Below are 27,125 nucleotides of genomic sequence, written 5' to 3'. Positions count from 1 at the left end.
CACACCCCCTCCTAGACACATAGTCACACACACCCTTCTTGACACACAGTCACACACACCCTCCTTGACACACAGTCACACACCCTCCTAGACACACAGTCACACACCCTCCTAGACACACAGTCACACACCCTCCTAGACACAGAGTCACACACACCCTCCTAGACACACAGTCACACACACCCTCCTAGACACAAAGTCACACACACCTTCTAGATACAGTCACACACACCCTCCTAGACACACAGTCACACACCCTCCTAGACACACAGTCACACACACACTCCTAGACACACAGTGACACACACCCTCCTAGACACACAGTCACACACACCCTCCTAGACACACAGTCACACACCCTCCTAGACACACAGTCACACACACCCTCCTAGACACACAGTGACACACACCCTCCTAGACACAGAGTCAAACACCCTCCTAGACACACAGTCACACACACCCTCCTAGACACACAGTCACACACCCTCCTAGACACACAGTCACACACACCCTCCTAGACACACAGTGACACACACCCTCCTAGACACACAGTCACACACACCCTCCTAGACACACAGTCACACACACCCTCCTAGACACACAGTCACACACCCTCCTAGACACACAGTCCAACACACCCTCCTAGACACACAGTCACACACACCCTCCTAGACACACAGTGACACACACCCTCCTAGACACACAGTCACACACACCCTCCTAGACACACAGTCACACACACCCTCCTAGACACACAGTGACAAACACCCTCCTAGACACACAGTCACACACACCCTCCTAGACACTTAGTCACACACACCCTCCTAGACACACAGTGACACACACCCTCCTAGACACACAGTCACACACACCCTCCTAGACACACAGTCACACACCCTCCTAGACACACAGTCACACACACCCTCCTAGACACACAGTCACACACACCCTCCTAGACACACAGTCACACACCCTCCTAGACACACAGTCACACACCCTCCTAGACACAGTGTCACACACCCTCCTAGACACACAGTCACACACACCCTCCTAGACACACAGTCACACACCCTCCTAGACACATTCAAACACAACCTTCTAGATACAGTCACACACCCCCTCCTAGACACACAGTCACACACACCCTTCTAGACACACAGTCACACACACCCTCCTAGACACACAGTACACACACCCTCCTAGACACACAGTCACAGACACCCTCCTAGACACACAGTGCCACACACCCTCCTAGACACACAGTCACACACACCCTCCTAGACACACAGTGACACACACCCTCCTAGACACACAGTCACACACACCCTCCTAGACACACAGTCACACACACCCTCCTAGACACACAGTCACACACACCCTCCTAGACACACAGTCACACACACCCTCCTAGACACACAGTCACACACACCCTCCTAGACACACAGTCACACACCCTCCTAGACACACAGTCACACACCCTCCTAGACACACACTCACACACACCCTCCTAGACACACAGTCACACACCCTCCTAGACACACAGTCACACACCCTCCTAGACACACAGTCACACACACCCTCCTAGACACACAGTCACACACACCCTCCTAGACACACAGTCACACACACCCTCCTAGACACACAGTCACACACCCTCCTAGACACACAGTCACACACACCCTCCTAGACACACAGTCACACACACCCTCCTAGACACACAGTGACACACACCCTCCTAGACACACAGTCACACACCCCCTCCTAGACACACAGTCACACACACCCTCCTAGACACACAGTCACAAACACCCTCCTAGACACACAGTCACAAACACCCTCCTAGACACACAGTCACACACACCCTCCTAGACACACAGTGACACACACCCTCCTAGACACACAGTCACACACACCCTCCTAGACACTTAGTCACACACACCCTTCTTGACACACAGTCACACACCCTCCTAGACACACAGTCACACACACCCTCCTAGACACACAGTCACACACCCTACTAGACACACAGTCACACACCCTCCTAGACACATTGTCACACACCCTCCTAGACACACAGTCACAAACACCCTCCTAGACACACAGTCACACACCCTCCTAGACACATTCAAACACAACCCTCCTAGCACACAGTCACACACCCTCCTAGACACATAGTCACACACACCCTTCTTGACACACAGTCACACACACCCTCCTAGACAAACAGTCACACACCCTCCTAGACACACAGTCACAGACACCCTCCTAGACACACAGTGACACACACCCTCCTAGACACACAGTCACACACACCCTCCTAGACACACAGTCACACACACCCTCCTAGACACTTAGTCACACACACCCTCCTAGACACACAGTCACACCCACCCTCCTAGACACACAGTCACACACACCCTTCTAGACACACAGTCACACACCCTCCTAGACACACACTCACACACAACCTCCTAGACACACAGTCACACACCCTCCTAGACACACAGTCACACACCCTCCTAGACACAGTGTCACACACCCTCCTAGACACACAGTCACAAACACCCTCCTAGACACACAGTCACACACCCTCCTAGACACAAAGTCACACACACCCTCCTAGACAAAGTCAAACACAACCTTCTAGATACAGTCACACACCCCCTCCTAGACACATAGTCACACACACCCTCCTTGACACACAGTCACACACACCCTCCTTGACACACAGTCACACACCTTCCTAGACACACAGTCACACACACCCTCCTAGACACAGAGTCACAAACACCCTCCTAGACACACAGTCACACACACCCTCCTAGACACAAAGTCACACACACCTTTCTAGATACAGTCACACACCCCTCCTAGACACACAGTCACACACCCTCCTAGACACACAGTCACACACACACTCCTAGACACACAGTGACACACACCCTCCTAGACACACAGTCACACACACCCTCCTAGACACACAGTCACACACCCTCCTAGACACACAGTCACACACACCCTCCTAGACACACAGTGACACACACCCTCCTAGACACAGAGTCAAACACCCTCCTAGACACACAGTCACACACACCCTCCTAGACAAACAGTCACACACCCTCCTAGACACACAGTCACACACACCCTCCTAGACACACAGTGACACACACCCTCCTAGACACACAGTCACACACATCCTCCTAGACACACAGTCACACACACCCTCCTAGACACACAGTCACACACCCTCCTAGACACACAGTCACACACACCCTCCTAGACACACAGTGACACACCCTCCTAGACACACAGTCACACACCCCCTCCTAGACACACAGTCACACACACCCTCCTAGACACACAGTGACAAACACCCTCCTAGACACACAGTCACACACACCCTCCTAGACACTTAGTCACACACACCCTCCTAGACACACAGTGACACACACCCTCCTAGACACACAGTCACACACACCCTCCTAGACACACAGTCACATACCCTCCTAGACACATAGTCACACACAGCCTCCTAGACACACAGTCACACACACCCTCCTAGACACACAGTCACACACCCTCCTAGACACACAGTCACACACACCCTCCTGGACACATAGTCACACACACCCTCCTAGACACACAGTCACACACACCCTCCTAGACACACAGTCACACACACCCTCCTAGACACACAGTCACACACACCCTCCTAGACATACAGTCACAAACACCCTTCTAGACACTGTCAAACACAACCTCCTAGACACACAGTCACACACACCCTCCTAGATACAAAGTCACACAAACCCTTCTAGATACAGTCACACACCCCCTCCTAAACACACAGTCACACACCCCCTCCTAGACACACAGTCACACACACCCTCCTAGACACACAGTCACACACACCCTCCTAGACACACAGTCACACACACCCTCCTAGACACACAGTCACACACACCCTCCTAGACACACAGTCACACACCCTCCTAGACACACAGTCACACACACCCTCCTAGACACACAGTCACACACACCCTCCTAGACACATAGTCACACACACCCTCCTAGACACACAGTCACACACACCCTCCTAGACACTCAGTCACACACACCCTCCTAGACACACAGTCACACACCCTCCTAGACACACAGTCACACACCCTCCTAGACACACACTCACACACACCCTCCTAGACACACAGTCACACACCCTACTAGACACACAGTCACACACCCTCCTAGACACAGTGTCACACACCCTCCTAGACACACAGTCACAAACACCCTCCTAGACACACAGTCACACACCCTCCTAGACACAAAGTCACACACACCCTCCTAGACACAGTCAAACACAACCTTCTAGACACAGTCACACACCCTCCTAGACACACAGTCACACACACCCTCCTAGACACACAGTCACACACCCTCCTAGACACAGAGTCACACACCCTCCTAGACACACAGTCACACACCCTCCTAGACAAACAGTCACACACCCTCCTAGACACACAGTCACACACACCCTCCTAGACACACAGTGACACACACCCTCCTAGACACACAGTCACACACACCCTCCTAGACACACAGTCACACACACCCTCCTAGACACACAGTCACACACACCCTCCTAGACACACAGTCACACACACCCTCCTAGACACACAGTGACACACACCCTCCTAGACACACAGTCACACACCCCCTCCTAGACACACAGTCACACACACCCTCCTAGACACACAGTGACAAACACCCTCCTAGACACACAGTCACACACACCCTCCTAGACACTTAGTCACACACACCCTCCTAGACACACAGTCACACACACCCTCCTAGACACACAGTCACACACCCTCCTAGACACACAGTCACAAACACCCTTCTAGACACACAGTGACACACCCTCCTAGACACACAGTCACACACCCTCCTAGACACACAGTCACACACACCCTCCTAGACACATAGTCACACACACCCTCCTAGACACACAGTACACACACACCTCCTAGACACACAGTCACACACACCCTTCTAGACACACAGTCACACACCCTCCTAGACACACAGTCACACACCCTCCTAGACACACAGTCACACACACCCTCCTAGACACAGTCACACACCCTACTAGACACACAGTCACACACCCTCCTAGACACAGTGTCACACACCCTCCTAGACACACAGTCACACACACCCTCCTAGACACACAGTCACACACACCCTCCTAGACACACAGTCAAACACAACCCTTCTAGATACAGTCACACACCCTCCTAGACACACAGTCACACACACCCTCCTAGACACACAGTCACACACACCCTCCTAGACACAGAGTCACACACCCTCCTAGACACACAGTCACACACACCCTCCTAGACACACAGTCACACACCCTCCTAGACACACAGTCACACACACCCTCCTAGACACACAGTCACACACACCCTCCTAGACACACAGTCACACACACCCTCCTAGACACAGTCACACACCCTCCTAGACACACAGTCACACACCCTCCTAGACACACAGTCACACACACCCTCCTAGACACACAGTGACACACACCCTCCTAGACACACAGTCACACACACCCTCCTAGACACACAGTCACACACACCCTCCTAGACACACAGTCACACACACCCTCCTAGACACACAGTCACACACACCCTCCTAGACACACAGTCACACACCCTCCTAGACACACAGTCACACACACCCTCCTAGACACACAGTCACACACACCCTCCTAGACACACAGTCACACACACCCTCCTAGACACACAGTCACACACCCTCCTAGACACACAGTCACACACCCTCCTAGACACAGAGTCACAAACACCCTCCTAGACACAGTCACACACACCCTCCTAGACACAAAGTCACACACACCCTCCTAGACACAGTCACACACACCCTCCTAGACACACAGTCACACACCCTCCTAGACACACAGTCACACACACCCTCCTAGACACACAGTCACACACACCTCCTAGACACACAGTCACACACACCCTCCTAGACACACAGTCACACACCCTCCTAGACACACAGTCACACACACCCTCCTAGACACACAGTCACACACACCCTCCTAGACACAGAGTCAAACACCCTCCTAGACACACAGTCACACACACCCTCCTAGACACACAGTCACACACACCCTCCTAGACACACAGTCACACACACCCTTCTAGACACACAGTGACACACACCCTCCTAGACACACAGTCACACACCCTCCTAGACACACAGTCACACACACCCTCCTAGACACACAGTCACACACCCTCCTAGACACACAGTCACACACACCCTCCTAGACACACAGTCACACACACCCTCCTAGACACACAGTCACACACCCTCCTAGACACACAGTCACACACACCCTCCTAGACACACAGTCAAACACCCTTCTAGACACAGTCACACACACCCTCCTAGACACATAGTCACACACACCCTTCTTGACACACAGTCACACACACCCTCCTAGACACACAGTCACACACCCTCCTAGACACACAGTCACACACCCTCCTAGACACACAGTCACACACACCCTCCTAGACACACAGTCACACACCTCCTAGACACACAGTCACACACCCTCCTAGAACACAGTCACACACCCTCCTAGACACACAGTCACACACACCCTCCTAGACACACAGTCACACACACCCTCCTAGACACACAGTCACACACCCCCTCCTAGACACACAGTCACACAACCTCCTAGACACACAGTCAAACACACACTCCTAGACACACAGTGACACACACCCTCCTAGACACACAGTCACACACCCTCCTAGACACACAGTCATACACCCTCCTAGACACAGAGTCAAAAACACCCTCCTAGACACACAGTCACACACACCCTCCTAGACACAAAGTCACACACCCCCTCCTAGACACACAGTCACACAACCTCCTAGACACACAGTCAAACACACACTCCTAGACACACAGTCACACACCCTCCTAGACACACAGTCACACACCCTCCTAGACACACAGTCACACACACCCTCCTAGACACACAGTCACACACCCTCCTAGACACACAGTCACACACCCTCCTAGACACAGAGTCACACACCCTCCTAGACACACAGTCACACACACCCTCCTAGACACACAGTCACACACCCTCCTAGACACAAAGTCACACACACCCTCCTAGACACACAGTCAAACACAACCTCCTAGATACAGTCACACACCCTCCTAGACACACAGTCACACACACCCTCCTAGACACACAGTCACACACACCCTCCTAGACACAGAGTCAAACACCCTCCTAGACACACAGTCACACACACCCTCCTAGACACACAGTCACACACCCTCCTAGACACACAGTCACACACACCCTCCTAGACACACAGTGACACACACACTCCTAGACACACAGTCACACACACCCTCCTAGACACACAGTCACACACACCCTCCTAGACACACAGTCACACACACCCTCCTAGACACACAGTCACACACACCCTCCTAGACACACAGTGACACACACCCTCCTAGACACACAGTCACACACCCTCCTAGACACACAGTCACACACACCCTCCTAGACACACAGTGACAAACACCCTCCTAGACACACAGTCACACACACCCTCCTAGACACACAGTCACACACACCCTCCTAGACACACAGTCACACACACCCTCCTAGACACACAGTCACACACACCCTCCTAGACACACAGTCACACACCCTCCTAGACACACAGTCACACACCCTCCTAGACACACAGTCACACCCTCCTAGACACACAGTCACACAACCTCCTAGACACACAGTCACACACACCCTCCTAGACACAGAGTCAAACACCCTCCTAGACACACAGTCACAAACCCTCCTAGACACACAGTCACACACACCCTCCTAGACACACAGTGACACACACCCTCCTAGACACCGAGTCAAACACCCTCCTAGACACACAGTCACACACACCCTCCTAGACAAACAGTCACACACCCTCCTAGACACACAGTCACACACACCCTCCTAGACACACAGTGACACACACCCTCCTAGACACACAGTCACACACATCCTCCTAGACACACAGTCACACACACCCTCCTAGACACACAGTCATACACCCTCCTAGACACACAGTCACACACACCCTCCTAGACACACAGTGACACACACCCTCCTAGATACAAAGTCACACACCCCCTCCTAGACACACAGTCACACACACCCTCCTAGACACACAGTGACAAACACCCTCCTAGACACACAGTCACACACACCCTCCTAGACACACAGTGACACACACCCTCCTAGACACACAGTGACACACACCCTCCTAGACACACAGTCACACACACCCTCCTAGACACACAGTCACACACACCCTCCTAGACACACAGTCACACACACCCTCCTAGACACACAGTCACACACACCCTCCTAGACACACAGTCACACACCCTCCTAGACACACAGTCACACACACCCTCCTGGACACATAGTCACACACACCCTCCTAGACACACAGTCACACACACCCTCCTAGACACACAGTCACACACACCCTCCTAGACACACAGTCACACACACCCTCCTAGACATACAGTCACAAACACCCTTCTAGACACTGTCAAACACACCCTCCTAGACACACAGTCACACACACCCTTCTAGATACAGTCACACACCCCCTCCTAAACACACAGTCACACACCCCCTCCTAGACACACAGTCACACACACCCTCCTAGACACAAAGTCACACACCCTCCTAGACACACAGTCACACACACCCTCCTAGACACACAGTCACACACCCTCCTAGACACATAGTCACACACACCCTCCTAGACACACAGTGACAAACACCCTCCTAGACACACAGTCACACACACCATCCTAGACACTTAATCACACACACCATCCTAGACACACAGTTACACACACCCTCCTAGACACTTAGACACACACACCCTCCTAGACACACACTCACACACACCCTCCTAGACACACAGTCACACACCCTACTAGACACACAGTCAAACACCCTCCTAGACACAGTGTCACACACCCTCCTAGACACACAGTCACAAACACCCTCCTAGACACACAGTCACACACCCTCCTAGACACAAAGTCACACACACCCTCCTAGACACATAGTCACACACACCCTTCTTGACACACAGTCACACACACCCTCCTTGACACAAAGTCACACACCCTCCTAGACACACAGTCACACACCCTCCTAGACACAGTGTCACACACCCTCCTAGACACACAGTCACAATCACCCTCCTAGACACACAGTCACACACCCTCCTAGACACAAAGTCACACACACCCTCCTAGACACATAGTCACACACACCCTTCTTGACACACAGTCAAACACAACCTTCTAGATACAGTCACACACCCCCTCCTAGACACATAGTCACACACACCCTTCTTGACACACAGTCACACACACCCTCCTTGACACAAAGTCACACACCCTCCTAGACACACAGTCACACACCCTCCTAGACACACAGTCACACACACCCTCCTAGACACAAAGTCACACACACCCTTCTAGATACAGTCACACACCCCCTCCTAGACACACAGTCACACAACCTCCTAGACACACAGTCACACACACACTCCTAGACACACAGTGACACACACCCTCCTAGACACACAGTCACACACACCCTCCTAGACACACAGTCACACACCCTCCTAGACACACAGTCACACACACCCTCCTAGACACACAGTGACACACACCCTCCTAGACACAGAGTCAAACACCCTCCTAGACACACAGTCACACACACCCTCCTAGACACACAGTCACACACCCTCCTAGACACACAGTAACAAACACCCTCCTAGACACAGAGTCACACACACCCTCCTAGACGCACAGTCACACACACCCTCCTAGACACACAGTCACACACACCCTCCTAAACACACAGTCACAAACACCCTTCTAGACACTGTCAAACACAACCTCCTAGACACACAGTCACACACACCCTCCTAGACACAGAGTCAAACACCCTCCTAGACACACAGTCAAACACACCCTCCTAGACACACAGTCACACACACCCTCCTAGACACACAGTCACAAACACCCTTCTAGACAATGTCAAACACAACCTCCTAGACACACAGTCACACACACCCTCCTAGACACAGAGTCAAACACCCTCCTAGACACACAGTCAAACACACCCTCCTAGACACACAGTCACACACCCTCCTAGACACACAGTAACAAACACCCTCCTAGACACACAGTCACACACACCCTCCTAGACACACAGTCACACACACCCTCCTAGACACACAGTCACAAACACCCTTCTAGACACTGTCAAACACAACCTCCTAGACACACAGTCACACACACCCTTCTTTACACACAGTCACACACACCCTCCTAGACACACAGTCCCACACACCCTCCTAGACACACAGTCACACACACCCTCCTAGACACACAGTCACAAACACCCTTCTAGACACTGTCAAACACAACCTCCTAGAGACACAGTCACACACACCCTCCTTGACACACAGTCACACACACCCTCATAGACACACAGTCACACACACCCTCATAGACACACAGTCACACACACCCTCCTAGACACACAGTCCCACACACCCTCCTAGACACACAGTCACACACACCCTCCTAGACACACAGTCACAAACACCCTTCTAGACACTGTCAAAAACAACCTCCTAGACACACAGTCACACACACCGTCCTTGACACAGAGTCACACACACCCTCCTAGACACACAGTCACACACCCTCCTAGACACACAGTCCGACACACCCTCCTAGACACACAGTCACACACACCCTCCTAGAAACACAGTCACACATCCTCCTAGACTTACAGTCCCACACACCCTCCTAGACACACAGTCACACACATCCTCCTGGACACACAGTCACAAACACCCTTCTAGACAAACAGTCACACACACCCTCCTAGACACTGTCAAACACAACCTCCTAGACACACAGTCACACACACCTTCCTAGACACACAGTCACACACACCCTCCTAGACACACAGTCACACACACACTCCTAGACACTGTCAAACACAACCTCCTAGACACACAGTCACACACACCTTCCTAGATACACAGTCACACACACCCTCCTAGACACACAGTCACAAACATCCTTCTAGACACTGTCAAACACAACCTCCTAGACACACAGTCACACACACCCTCCTAGACACACAGTCACACACACCCTCCTAGACACACAGTCACACACCCTCCTAGACACACAATCACAAACACCCTCCTAGACACAGTCAAACACACCCTCCTAGACACACAGTCACACACCCTCCTAGACACACAGTAACAAACACCCTCCTAGACAGACAGTCACACACACCCTCCTAGACACACAGTCACACACACCCTCCTAGACACACAGTCACAAACACCCTTCTAGACACTGTCAAACACAACCTCCTAGACACACAGTCACACACACCCTTCTTGACACACAGTCACACACACCCTCCTAGACACACAGTCACACACACCCTCCTAGACACACAGTCACACACACCCTCCTAGACACACAGTCACAAACACCCTTCTAGACACTGTCAAACACAACCTCCTAGACACACAGTCACACACACCCTCCTTGACACACAGTCACACACACCCTCCTAGACACACAGTCACACACACCCTCCTAGACACACAGTCACACACACCCTCTTAGACACACAGTCACACACCCTCCTAGACACACAGTCACACACACCCTCCTAGACACACAGTCACACACACCCTCCTAGACACACAGTCACACACCCTCCTAGACACACAGTCCGACACACCCTCCTAGACACACAGTCACACACAACCTCCTAGACACACAGTCACACACCCTCCTAGACACACAGTCCCACACACCCTCCTAGACACACAGTCACACACACCCTCATAGACACACAGTCACAAACACCCTTCTAGACACACAGTCACACACACCCTCCTAGACACTGTCAAACACAACCTCCTAGACACACAGTCACACACACCTTCCTAGACACACAGTCACACACACCCTCCTATACACACAGTCACATACACCCTCCTAGACACTGTCAAACACAAACTCCTAGACACACAGTCACACACACCTTCCTAGACACACAGTCACACACACCCTCCTAGACACACAGTCACACACACCCTCCTAGACACTGTCAAACACAACCTCCTAGACACACAGTCACACACACCTTCCTAGACACACAGTCACACACACCTTCCTAGACACACAGTCACACACACCCTCCTAGACACACAGTCACACACCCTCCTAGACACACAGTCCAACACACCCTGAAAGACACACAGTCACACACACCCTCCTAGACACACAGTCACAAACACCCTTCTAGACACACAGTCACACACACCCTCCTAGACACTGTCAAACACAACCTCCTAGACACACAGTCACACACACCTTCCTAGACACACAGTCACACACACCCTCCTAGACACACAGTCATACACCCTCCTAGACACTGTCAAACACAACCTCCTAGACACACAGTCACACACACCTTCCTAGACACTGTCAAACACAACCTCCTAGACACACAGTCACACACATCTTCCTAGACACACAGTCACACACACGTTCCTACACACACAGTCACACACCCTCCTAGACACACAGTCACACAAACCCTCCTAGACACACAGTCACACACCCTCCTAGACACACAGCCACACACACCCTCCTAAACACACAGTCACACACCCTCCTAGACACACAGTGACACACACCCTCCTAGACACACAGTCACACACCCTCCTAGACACACAGTGACACACACCCTCCTAAGGACACAATCACACACACCCTCCTAGACACACAGTGACACACACCCTCCTAGACACACAATCACACACACCCTCCTAGACACACAATCACACACACCCTCCTAGACACACAGTCACACACACCCTCCTGGACACACAGTCACACACACCCTCCTAGACACACAGTCACACACACCCTCCTAGACACACAGTCACACACACACTCCTAGACACACAGTCACACACACCTTCCTAGACACACAGTCACATACACCCTCCTAGAAATACAGTCACACACACCCTCCTAGACACACAGTCACACACCCTCCTAGACACTGTCAAACACAACCTCCTAGACACACAGTCACACACACCTTCCTAGACACACAGTCACACACACCCTCCTAGACACACAGTCACTCACCCTCCTAGACACACAGTCACACACACCCTCCTAGACACACAGTCACACACCCTCCTAGACACACAGTGACACACACCCTCCTAGACACACAGTCACACACCCTCCTAGACACACAGTGACACACACCCTCCTAGACACACAATCACACACACCCTCCTAGACACACAATCACACACACCCTCCTAGACACACAATCACACACAACCTCCTAGACACGCAGTCACACACACCCTCCTAGACACACAGTCACACACACCCTCCTAGACACACAGTCACACACACCCTCCTAGACACACAGTCACACACACCCTCCTAGACACACAGTCACACACACCCTCCTAGACACACAGTCACACACACCTTCTTAGACACACAGTCACACACACCCTCCTAGACACACAGTCACACCCCCTCCTAGACACACAGTCACACACCCTCCTAGACACACAGTCACACACCCTCCTAGACACACAGTCACACACACCCTCCTAGACACACAGTCACACACCCTCCTAGACACACAGTCACACACACCCTCCTAGACACACAGTCACACACCCTCCTAGACACACAGTCACACACACCCTCCTAGACACACAGTCACACACACCCTCCTAGACACACAGTCACACACACCCTCCTTGACAATACTCAACTTTTTTCTTTGTCTCTCGCTTTCTGACACATACACTCTGTCTCTCTTTTGCTTTCTCTCTCACACGCACACACACACACACACACACACACACACACACACACACACACACACACACACACACACACACACACACACACACACACACACACACACACACACACACACACACACACAGACACAGACCCCACAGGAATATATTACAGTAACAATCAAATACACAACACCCAGCCACAAACAGGTCCCTACAATGATGAGATATTGGACACTTAAATAATATTAGGCTGTGATATTGAGTTATCGAGGGCCATATTGTGGCCTATCTATCAGAGACACACACACACTTATGTGCACACACACACACACACACAAGCAAACACATGCAAACACACACCCATGCAAACACACAGACACACCACACACACACATATGTACACACACGCACACACACACAAACACACATATGTGCACACACACAAACACACACACACATACACACAATCAAACACATACAACCACACAGACACACCATACACACACACACACACACACACACACACAGACACACACAGACACACAGACACAGACGCAGACACAGACACACACACACGCAGAGTGATGGGAGCCCAGGGCAGTCTCTGGCTAATACACCTCTTCATCACTTTACCTGTCATCTAAGTTGAAATGAGATTCCAGCCATGTAAAGGAGTTCCAGGAACAATCTCCCAGTTTCCCACAATAAGTTACCATTAGGGCCAATACAGGAGTATGACATTGCCAGATACACTGGTGCCTTTTTCATTTCAAACAATACAGTTTATAAGTCCTCCGTTTCTGTTAAAATATGATAGCAGAAGCTTCTAGGATCTGACTTCAAGTTGTATGCTGGAGTGTATTCACAGTAGGAAACAAACAGAAGCAAACGGGACGAAATGGGGAGGGACTTACCTGAATTTGTCCAATCAGAAATGGTTGTTTTTGTTTTTCTACGGTGTGCTGAAATCAATACATGCCAGGTGAATTTAGCCAGTCCAACAATGTTCTGATGATGATTCTCCTGTCCATTAAGTGGTGTAGTTTTAGGGTTATTTAGATGATGGATGGATGACTCTATATGTAGACAACCACATCGATGGAGAGCAATTACTCTTGTGCAGATTTAATGATGAACTGACCACAGTTACAGCCATAACTCAACCACTTCCTGTTTTTGCTCAAACAATTATTAGCAACAAATGAGTTGCTAGGTAGATAATGAATTAACATTACAATTTACAACCATCCCAGTTCTGCAGATTTTGCTGCAAAGAGACAGAATGATTAGATCATTTGTTTTGGTACTGTCCATATGTAGCTTGTTTTTGGTCGCAGGTCCAGGAATGGCTGAAGAATTGCAACATTTACCTGGAGCTAACTCCACAAATAGCACTGCTGGGTGATTTGAAAAGTCAAAGTCAATCGATCAATAATATAATAATACTTTTAGCAGCAATGAAAAAATCTTTAATTTACAAAATGTAGAAACTATGAGAATAGAAAAGGTTCAGAACTTTTGTGAAACATCACAGCTAAAAAATATATAGCAAATAGAAATAAAAAATTGATGGTGTTAAGAGATGGATGGGAGGGGTTGAGTGGAGCTGAAGGGTGGGACTAAAAACAACAAGATAACTAATGTAAGATGTACTGTGTCCGTAAAATGTACATAGTATGTATAAGCTGGAAGAAGAAGGCTAAGTGTTGTTGTCGATTAGTTTACTCCAATTAGGGGAGGGGTGGTAGGGTTATGGGAAAATAATAATGGAAAATATATTTTAACAAGATATATATATACAGTACCAGTTAAAAGTTTGGACACACCTACTCATTCAAGGGTTTTTCTTTATTTTTACTATTTTCTACATTGTAGAATCATAGTGAAGACATCAAAACTATGAAATAACACAAATTGAAAAATGTAGTAACCAAAAAACAAATAAAATATACATTAAACAAATCAAAATATATTTTATATTTGAGATTCTTCAAATAGCCACCCCTTGCCTTGATGACAGCTTTGCACACTCTTGGCATTCTCTCAACCAGCTTCACCTGGAATGCTTTTCCAACAGTCCACATATGCTTAGCACTTGTTGGCTGAGTTTCCTTCACTCTGCCGTCCGACTCAGCCCAAACCATCTCAATTGGGTTGAGGTCGGGGGATTGTGGAGGCCAGGTCATCTGATGCAGCACTCCATCACTCTCCTTCTTGGTAAAATAGCCCTTACACAGCTTGGAGGTGTGTTGGGTCATTGTCCTGTTGAAATACAAATGATAGTCCCACTAAGCACAAACCAGATGGGATGGCGTATCGCTGCAGATTGCTGTGGTAGCCATGCTGGTTAAATGTGCCTTGAATTCTAAATAAATCACAGACAGTGTCACCAGCAAAGCACCCCCACACCATAACACCTCCTCCTCCATGCTTTACGGGGGGAAATACACATGCGGAGATCATCCGTTCACCCACACCGCGTCTCACAAAGACGCAGCGGTTGGAACCAAAAATCTCAAATTTGGACTCCAGACCAAAGGACAAATTTCCACCGGTCTAATGTCCATTGCTCGTGTTTCTTGGCCTAAGCAGCTCTCTTCTTATTATTGGTGTCCTTTAGCAGTGGTTTCTTTGCAGCAATTCGACGATGAAGGCCTGATTCACACAGTCCCTTCTGAACAGTTGATGTTGAGATGTGTCTGTGACTTGAATTCTGTGAAGCGTTTATTTGGGCTGCAATTTCTGAGGCTGGTAAATCTAATGAACTTATCCTCTGCAGCAGAGGTAAGTCTGGGTCTTCCATTCCTGTGGCGGTCCTCATGAGAGCCAGTTTCATCATAGCGCTTGATGGTTTTTGCGACTGCACTTGAAGAAACTTTCAAAGTTCTTGAAATTTTCTGAATTGACTGACCTTCATGTCTTAAAGTAATGATGGACTGCTGTTTCTCTTTGCTTATTTGAGCTGTTCTTGCCATAATATGGGCTTGGTCTTTTACCAAATAGGGCTATCTTCTGTATAGCCCCCCTACCTTGTCTCAACACAACTGATTGGCTCAACACATTAAGAAGAAAAGAAAATCCACAAATTAACTTTTAAGTAGGTACCCCTGCTAATTGAAATGCATTCCAGGTGACTATCTCATGAAGCTGGTTGAGAGAATGCCAACAGTGTGTAAAGCTGTCATCAAGGCAAAGGGTGGCTATTTGAAGAATCTAAAATCTAAAATATATTTTTATTCTACAATGTAAAAAATCGTAAAAATAAAGAAAAACCCTTGAAAGAGTAGGTGTGTCCAAGCTTTTGACTGGTAGTGTATATACACTGCTCAAAAAAATAAAGGGAACACTTAAACAACACATCCTAGATCTGAATGAATGAAATAATCTTATTAAATACTTTTTTCTTTACATAGTTGAATGTGCTGACAACAAAATCACACAAAAATTATCAATGGAAATCAAATGTATCAACCCATGGAGGTCTAGATTTGGAGTCACCCTCAAAATTAAAGTGGAAAACCACACTACAGGCTGATCCAACTTTGATGTAATGTCCTTAAAACAAGTCAAAATGAAGCTCAGTAGTGTGTGTGGCCTCCACGTGCCTGTATGACCTCCCTACAACGCCTGGGCATGCTCCTGATGAGGTGGCGGATGGTCTCCTGAGGGATCTCCTCCCAGACCTGGACTAAAGCATCCACCAACTCCTGGACAGTCTGTGGTGCAACGTGGCGTTGGTGGATGGAGCGAGACATGATGTCCCAGATGTGCTCAATTGGATTCAAGTCTGGGGAACGGGCGGGCCAGTCCATAGCATCAATGCCTTCCTCTTGCAGGAACTGCTGACACACTCCAGCCACATGAGGTCTAGCATTGTCTTGCATTAGGAGGAACCCAGGGCAAACCGCACCAGCATATGGTCTCACAAGGGGTCTGAGGATCTCATCTCGGTACCTAATGGCAGTCAGGCTACCTCTGGCGAGCACATGGAGGGCTGTGCGGCCCCCCAAAGAAATGCCGCCCCACACCATGACTGACCCACCGCCAAACCAGTCATGCTTGAGGATGTTGCAGGCAGCAGAACGTTCTCCACGGTGTCTCCAGACTCTGTCACGTCTGTCACATGTGCTCAGTGTGAACCTGCTTTCATCTGTGAAGAGCACAGGGCGCCAGTGGCGAATTTGCCAATCTTGGTGTTCTCTGGCAAATGCCAAACGTCCTGCACGGTGTTGGGATGTAAAAACAACCCCCACCTGTGGACGTCGGGCCCTCATACCACCCTCATGGAGTCTGTTTTTGACCGTTTGAGCAGACACATGCACATTTGTGGCCTGCTGGAGGTCATTTTGCAGGGCTCTGGCAGTGCTCCACCTGCTCCTCCTTGCACAAAGGCGGAGGTAGCGGTCCTGCTGCTGGGTTGTTGCCCTCCTACGGCCTCCTCCACGTCTCCTGATGTACTGGCCTGTCTCCTGGTAGCGCCTCCATGCTCTGGACACTACGCTGACAGACACAGCAAACCTTCTTGCCACAGCTCGCATTGATGTGCCATCCTGGATGAGCTGCACTACCTGAGCCACTTGTGTGGGTTGTAGACTCCGTCTCATGCTACCACTAGAGTGAAAGCACCGCCAGCATTCAAAAGTGACCTAAACGTCAGCCAGGAAGCATAGGAACTGAGAAGTGGTCTGTGGTCACCACCTGCAGAACCACTTCTTTATTGGGGGTGTCTTGCTAATTGCCTATCATTTCCACCTGTTGTCTATTCCATTTGCACAATAGCATGTGAAATGTATTGTCAATCAGTGTTGCTTCCTAAGTGGACAGTTTGATTTCACAGAAGTGTGATTGACTTGGAGTTATATTGTGTTGTTTAAGTGTTCCCTTTATTTTTTTGAGCAGTGTACATTCACACTAAGAGTGGGGGAAAAAAGTATTTAGTCAGCCACCAATTGTGCAAGTTCTCCCACTTAAAAAGATGAGAGAGGCCTGTAATTTTCCTCATAGGTACACGTCAACTATGAAAGACAAAATGAGGAAAAAAATACAGAAAATCACATTGTAGGATTTTTTATGAATTTATTTGCAAATTATGGTGGAAAATAAGTATTTGGTCACCTACAAACAAGCAAGATTTCTGACTCTCACAGACCTGTAACTTCTTCTTTAAGAGGCTCCTCTGTCCTCCACTCGTTACCTGTATTAATGGCACCTGTTTGAACTTGTTATCAGTATAAAAGGCACCTGTCCACAACCTCAAACAGTCACACTCCAAACTCCACTATGGCCAAGACCAAAGAACTGTCAAAGGACACCAGAAACAAAATTGTAGACCTGCACCAGGCTGGGAAGACTGAATCTGCAATAGGTAAGCAACTGTGGGAGCAATTATTAGGAAATGGAAGACATACAAGACCACTGATAATCTCCCTCGATCTGGGGCTCCACGCAAGATCTCACCCCGTGGGGTCAAAATGATCACAAGAACGGTGAGCAAAAATCCCAGAACCACACGAGGGGACCTAGTGAATGACCTGCAGAGAGTTGGGACCAAAGTAACAAATCCTACCATCAGTAACACACTACGCCGCCAGGGACTCAAATCCTGCAGTGCCAGACGTGTCCCCCTGCTTAAGCCAGTACATGTCCAGGCCCGTCTGAAGTTTGCTAGAGTCCATTTGGATGATCCAGAAGAGGATTGGGAGAATGTCATATGGTCAGATGAAACCAAAATAGAACCTTTTGGTAAAAACTCAACTCGTCGTGTTTGGAGGACAAAGAATGCTGAGTTGCATCCAAAGAACACCATACCTACTGTGAAGCATGGGGGTGGAAACATCATGCTTTGGGGCAGTTTTTCTGCAAAGGGACCAGGACAACTGATCCGTGTAAAGGAAAGAATGAATGGGGCCATGTATCGTGAGATTTTGAGTGAAAACCTCCTTCCATCAGCAAGGGCATTGAAGATGAAACGTGGCTGGGTCTTTCAGCATGACAATGATCCCAAACACACCGCCCGGGCAACGAAGGAGTGGCTTCGTAAGAAGCATTTCAAGGTCCTGGAGTGGCCTAGCCAGTCTCCAGATCTCAACCCCATAGAAAATCTTTGGAGGGAGTTGAAAGTCTGTGTTGCCCAGCGACAGCCCCAAAACATCACTGCTCTAGAGGAGATCTGCATGGAGGAATGGGCCAAAATACCAGCAACAGTGTGTGAAAACCTTGTGAAGACTTACAGAAAACATTTGACCTGTGTCATTGCCAACAAAGGGTATATAACAAAGTATTGAGAAACTTTTGTTATTGACCAAATACTTATTTTCCACCATAATTTGCAAATAAATTCATAAAAAATCCTACAATGTGATTTCATGGATTTTTTTTCCTCATTTTGTCTGTCATAGTTGACGTGTACCTATGATGAAAATTACAGGCCTCTCTCATCTTTTTAAGTGGGAGAACTTGCACAATTGGTGGCTGACTAAATACTTTTTTTCCCCACTGTAAGTATTCAGACCCTTTACTCAGTACTTTGTTGAAGCACCTTTAGCAGCGATTACAGCCTTGAGTGTTCTTGGGTATGACGCTACAAGCTTGGCACACCTGTATTTTGGGGAGTTTCTCCCATTCTTCTCTTTGCAGATACCCTCAAACTCTGTCAGTTTGGATGAGGAGCGTCGCTGAACAGCTATTTTCAGGTCTCTCCAGAGATGTTCGATCGGGTTCAAGTCCGGGCTCTGGCTGGGCCACTCAAGGACATTCAGACTTGTCCCGAAGCCACTCGTGCATTGTCTTGGCTGTGTGCTTAGGGTCGTTGTCCTGTTGGAAGGTGAACCTTCATCCCAGTCTGAGGTCCTGAGTGCTCTGGAGCAGGTTTTCATCAAGGATCTCTCTGTACTTTGCTCCGTTCATCTTTCCCTCGATCCTGACTAGTATCCCAGTCCCTGTCGCTGAAAAACATCCCCACAGCATGATGCTGCCACCACCATGCTTCACCGTAGGGATGGTGCCAGGTTTCCTCCAGACGTGACGCTTGGCATTCAGGCCAAAGAATTCAATCTTGGTTTCATCAGACTAGAGAATGTTGTTTCTCATGGTCTGAGAGTCTTTTAGGTGCCTTTTGGCAAACTCCAAGCGGGCTGTCATGTGCCTTTTACTGAGGAGTGACTTCCGTCTGGCCACTCTACCATAAAGGCCTGTTTGGTGGAGTGCTGCAGAGATGGTTGTCCTTCTGGAAGATTCTCCCATCTCCACAGAGGAACTCTGGAGCTCTGTCAGAGTGACCATCGGGTTCTTGGTCACCTCCCTGACCATGGCCCTTCTCCCCCGATTGCTCAGTTTGGCCAGGCAGCCAGCTCTAGGAAGAGTCTTGGTGGTTCCAAACTTCTTCCATTTAAGAATGATGGAGGCCACTGTGTTCTTGGGGACCTTCAATGCTGCAGAAATTTTTTTGTTCCCTTCCCCAGATCTGTGCCTAACACACTCCTGTCTCAGAGCTCTAAGTATTTTATTTTATTTTATTATATTTTGGGTAAAATTTCTAAAAACCTGTTTTGGCGTTGTCAATATGGAGTATTGTGTGTAGATTGATGAGGGAACAATCTATTTCATCCATTCTAGAAAAAGGCTGTAACGTAACAAAATGTGGAAAAAGTGAAGGGGTCTGAATACTTTCCAAATGCACTGTATATACAAAAAATATATATGGGGGATTGGAAATGATGCAGACAATTACATTGATGGAAGCTACAATCTGTCAGCAATTTTAAAGCTGATCTACCCCTTAAAAAATTTAATAATAATAATAATAATAATAATAATAATAATAATAATTACAATTCACAACAACTGATTCTCCACATTTTAGAACAAGTGATTTAGTAAATAATAACACCTGTCATAAAAGAATCATACAGTAGTTGGAGTTGTCTTACACTGCACCAAATCAAATCAAGCTATATTTAGACATGGAATGCAACGCAATGTGCTTCACAGGAAAAAACGAATAAAAACAATGAAAATAAAAACTTAAATATTTACTACACAACAAAAATAAGAGGATAAAAAACATAAGAATAGCAATAAAAACTGAATGACTAAAAAGCACCCTAAGGAAAAGCAAAGCTAAAAAGGTCTGTTAAAAGATCTCTTTTAAATATGTACACAGTTTCGGCCCCCCTCAGGTTCTCTTGCAGGCTATTCCAGAGGCTGGGGGCATAATAACTAAAGGCTGTCTCTCCATGCCTCTTTGTCCTAGGCTTTGGGATAGTTAAAAGGCCAGTGCGAGAGGACCTGAGGGACCTACTGGGTACATAACTTAAAAGCATGTCTGACATGTATTCGGTTGCACAATCATGGATTGATTTAAAAACCAATAGAAGAATCTTAAAGTTAATTCTAAACCTACAGGCAGCCAGTGCAGAAACCTTAAAAACGTTGTGTGCTCTCCACAATATTCCTAGAGAAGATATTCATATTATATAGTTTAATTCCTGTTTAATTGGTTTTCTCTGACTGTGCAGGTTGTCTGACATTTTGGACGTGTTCCTCTGCTCAGACGTTGCTGACGCATGCCAGATCTTACGCTTAGATAAGTATTTAACGTATCAGCTAACCACATCATATGTTATAGCAATCTGGTGTCCGACAGCACAGTCGATGATGTGGCACGAAACCCTTGGTTGATGCATCCAACATCTGAGCAGGGGAACTCAATCATTGATGTGGTTCATGAGATCTTAAAGGGGTAGTTCTCTCGAAAGCTATATTTTAGTGTTTTGTTCATTAGTCCACTGTTAATACAATCCCCCAAAATTGTGAAAGTCAGCAGTCATGTTTTCAGTACAGAGCGGAAACTGTGATGATGCATTTTGCATCATTGAGTGAACTATCCCTTTAAACACTTCTCCAGGCATTGATAACCTGAGTAGAATCTCTTTCTGTCTAGAACATACCGAATATGTCTTGTGTCTATATACAGTGGGGGAAAAAAGTATTTAGTCAGCCACCAATTGTGCAAGTTCTCCCACTTAAAAAGATGAGAGTGGCCTGTAATTTTCATCATAGGTACAAGTCAATTATGACAGACAAATTGAGAATTTTTTTATCCAGACAATCACATTGTAGGATTTTTAATGAATTTATTTACAAATTATGGTGGAAAATAAGTATCTGGTCACCTACAAACAAGCAAGATTTCTGACTCTCACAGACCTGTAACTTCTTCTTTAAGAGGCTCCTCTGTCCTCCACTCGTTACCTGTATTAATGGCACCTGTTTGAACTTGTTATCAGTATAAAAGACACCTGTCCACAACCTCAAACAGTCACACTCCGAACTCCACTATGGCCAAGACCAAAGAGCTGTCAAAGGACACCAGAAACAAAATTGTAGACCTGCACCAGGCTGGGAAGACTGAATCTGCAATAGGTAAGCAGCTTGGTTTGAAGAAATAAACTGTGGGAGCAATTATTAGGAAATGGAAGACATACAAGACCACTGATAATCTCCCTCGATCTGGGGCTCACCCCGTGGGGTCAAAATGATCACAAGAACGGTGAGCAAAAATCCCAGAACCACACGGGGGGACCTAGTGAATGACCTGCAGAGAGCTGGGACCAAAGTAACAAAGCCTACCATCGGTAACACACTACGCCGCCAGGGACTCAAATCCTGCAGTGCGAGACGTGTCCCCCTGCTTAAGCCAGTACATGTCCAGGCCCGTCTGAAGTTTGCTAGAGTGCATTTGGATGATCCAGAAGAGGATTGGGAGAATGTCATATGGTCCGATGAAACCAAAATATAACTTTTTGGTAAAAACTCAACTCGTCGTGTTTGGAGGACAAAGAATGCTGAGTTGCACCCAAAGAACACCATACCTACTGTGAAGCATGGGGGTGGAAACATCATGCTTTGGGGCAGTTTTTCTGCAAAGGGACCAGGACGACTGATCCGTGTAAAGGAAAGAATGAAGGGGCCATGTATCGTGAGATTTTGAGTGAAAACCTCCTTCCATCAGCAAGGGCATTGAAGATGAAACGTGGCTGGGTCTTTCAGCATGACAATGATCCCAAACACACCGCCCGGGCAACGAAGGAGTGGCTTCGTAAGAAGCATTTCAAGGTCCTGGAGTGGCCTAGCCAGTCTCCAGATCTCAACCCCATAGAAAATCTTTGTTGGGAGTTGAAAGTCTGTGTTGCCCAGCGACAGCCCCAAAACATCACTGCTCTAGAGGAGATCTGCATGGAGGAATGGGCCAAAATACCAGCAACAGTGTGTGAAAACCTTGTGAAGACTTACAGAAAATGTTTGACCTGTGTCATTGCCAACAAAGGGTATATAACAAAGTATTGAGAAACTTTTGTTATTGACCAAATACTTATTTTCCACCATCATTTGCAAATAAATTCATTAAAAATCCTACAATGTGATTTTCTGGATTTTTTTCCCTCATTTTGTCTGTCATAGTTGACGTGTACCTATGATGAAAATTACAGGCCTCTCTCATCTTTTTAAGTGGGAGAACTTGCACAATTGGTGGCTGACTAAATACTTTTTTTCCCCACTGTAACTGTACCCCCTGTACAGCAGTGGAGGCTCATCAGAAGAGGAAGGGGAGAACCCCCTTAAAAAAAGTTATTATTTTTAGATAAAACTATACTTATATATTCACGTCACAAAAGTACCTGATTAAAACACATTGTTTTGCAATGAAGGTCTACAGTAGTCTCACCAGCACCCTCTAGGGTAACAACATGGTTTAGCCGGAGGGCTGCTATTTTCCGTCCTCATTTGGCAACATTGATCTCAATATAAAACCTAGGAGGCTCGTGCTCCTCACCCCCTTCCATAGACCTACATGGTAATTATGAAGACTTCCGGAGGACGTCCTCCAACAAGTATGAACTGACATGTTGTCCATCCAATCAAAGGATCAGAGAATGAACCTTGTACTACGCATGTGTGATTTAGAAGCTTGATGAGTTGGTGACATTGTTGGATAGATTGAGATAGTGAATAGTGATAACTGAGCATTTTTAGAATAGTATTACATTCAAATTAGTTCATTAAAACTACAGGAAACGGAGGAAGTAGATTATATATTGTTTTCTTGGTTTTAGAACTATCTCAACACTTACATCACAAGAAAGAGAAGAAAGATTTTTTTAATGGGTGTTCATTTTTTGTGGAATTGAAAAAAGTAATAATTTAATACAGTTGAAATGTTTACAAATTAGATGAGTGGGAATGAAAGCAACTTCCGAAAATGAAAACTCGGATTATAGTGATATTATGTCTGATCTTGCAAACAATGTAAAGTATGTTTAGAAAGGTTTAATCTAGAGCCAAACATGTTGATTTTTCATCCAAGGATATCCTGCTATTGCCACAATTGTTGAATTATGCAAGAAAACGTGACAACAAAATTGTCCGTGCCAGAAAAAATGTTTTACGTGCTAAAATTCATTTAATACCTGATGGATTATAAAAATGCAAAATGTTTGGAGTATTTTCAACCATTGTCCAATGTTGCATTTATAAAAATTGTTTTGAATTTTCTTTAACAATTTCGATGACCGTTGCTACTACCAGAGTGCCGTTTTCTCCGCCAGAATGGACAGCTAATGCTAATGACAATGTAGTGGATTTTTTTGTTGAATAACCCATTTCATTGCCCACATCAGATTCAAGGTTCTGAGAAGAAACTAAATCAATCAAGAAATTGACCACGGTCTGCGTATTCAATCTGCGCAACACAATGAGAAGGTAAGAAGAAACAGGGATGTTCTCAAGCAGCTGAGTGTGTCAGTCGGAGAGGAGATTCATTCGGTTATTGCCTTCTGCATTTTTGGGCATGTACAGTGGGGAAAAAAAGTGTTTAGTCAGCCACCAATTGTGCAAGTTCTCCCACTTAAAAAGATGAGAGAGGCCTGTAATTTTCATCATAGGTACACGTCAACTATGACAGACAAAATGAGAAAATGTTTTTCCAGAAAATCACATTATAGGATTTTTAATGAATTTATTTGCAAATTATGGTGGAAAATAAGTATTTGGTCAATAACAAAAGTTTCTCAATACTTTGTTATATACCCTTTGTTGGCAATGACACAGGTCAAACGTTTTCTGTAAGTCTTCACAAGGTTTTCACACACTGTTGCTGGTATTTTGGCCCATTCCTCCATGCAGATCTCCTCTAGAGCAGTGATGTTTTGGGGCTGTCGCTGGGCAACACGGACTTTCAACTCCCCTCCAAAGATTTTCTATGGGGTTGAGATCTGGAGACTGGCTAGGCCACTCCAGGACCTTGAAATGCTTCTTACGAAGCCACTCCTTCGTTGCCCGGGCGGTGTGTTTGGGATCATTGTCATGCTGAAAGACCCAGCCACGTTTCATCTTCAATGCCCTTGCTGATGGAAGGAGGTTTTCACTCAAAATCTCACGATACATGGCCCCATTCATTCTTTCCTTTACACGGATCAGTCGTCCTGGTCCTTTTGCAGAAAAACAGCCCCAAAGCATGATGTTTCCACCCCCATGCTTCACAGTAGGTATGGTGTTCTTTGGATGCAACTCAGCATTCTTTGTCCTCCAAACACGACGAGTTGAGTTTTTACCAAAAAGTTCTATTTTGGTTTCATCTGACCATATGACATTCTCCCAATCCTCTTCTGGATCATCCAAATGCACTCTAGCAAACTTCAGACGGGCCTGGACATGTACTGGCTTAAGCAGGGGGACACGTCTGGCACTGCAGGATTTGAGTCCCTGGCGGCGTAGTGTGTTACTGATGGTAGGCTTTGTTACTTTGGTCCCAGCTCTCTGCAGGTCATTCACTAGGTCCCCCCGTGTGGTTCTGGGATTTTTGCTCACCGTTCTTGTGATCATTTTGACCCCACAGGGTGAGATCTTGCATGGAGCCCCAGATCGAGGGAGATTATCAGTGGTCTTATATGTCTTCCATTTCCTAATAATTGCTCCCACAGTTGATTTCTTCAAACCAAGCTGCTTACCTATTGCAGATTCAGTCTTCCCAGCCTGGTGCAGGTCTACAATTTTGCTTCTGGT

This window comes from Coregonus clupeaformis, chromosome 35 (assembly GCF_020615455.1).
Source record: "Coregonus clupeaformis isolate EN_2021a chromosome 35, ASM2061545v1, whole genome shotgun sequence".
In the NCBI taxonomy this organism is placed as follows: Eukaryota; Metazoa; Chordata; class Actinopteri; order Salmoniformes; family Salmonidae; genus Coregonus; species Coregonus clupeaformis.
Note: the sequence above shows the minus strand (reverse complement) of the source record.